The sequence below is a fragment of the Salvelinus sp. IW2-2015 genome, unplaced genomic scaffold (assembly GCF_002910315.2).
Source record: "Salvelinus sp. IW2-2015 unplaced genomic scaffold, ASM291031v2 Un_scaffold3817, whole genome shotgun sequence".
In the NCBI taxonomy this organism is placed as follows: Eukaryota; Metazoa; Chordata; class Actinopteri; order Salmoniformes; family Salmonidae; genus Salvelinus; species Salvelinus sp. IW2-2015.
In genome coordinates this window covers 8,959-9,191 of record NW_019945091.1, presented here as the reverse complement: position 1 = coordinate 9,191, position 233 = coordinate 8,959, and positions in this window count along the sequence as shown.

The window sequence follows — 233 nt, the reverse complement described above, 5'->3', positions numbered from 1 at the left end:
ATGTTATATAATATCAATGAAAAACATTCTGGAGACATTACAGGAAACATAATACAGGAGACAGGCAGCAAGAGTTAGAATGGGAGGGGGGTAGTTGCACCTGTCAGTGGAAGAATGGAGGTGTAGGGTGTTGGTGGGGGGCATGCCAAAAGGGTTCCTACTTACCTGGGAGCTAGGCTGCAGGCGGAGGAGAGAAAGAAGGGAGGAGGAAGGGAGGAAGGAGGGATGCCACG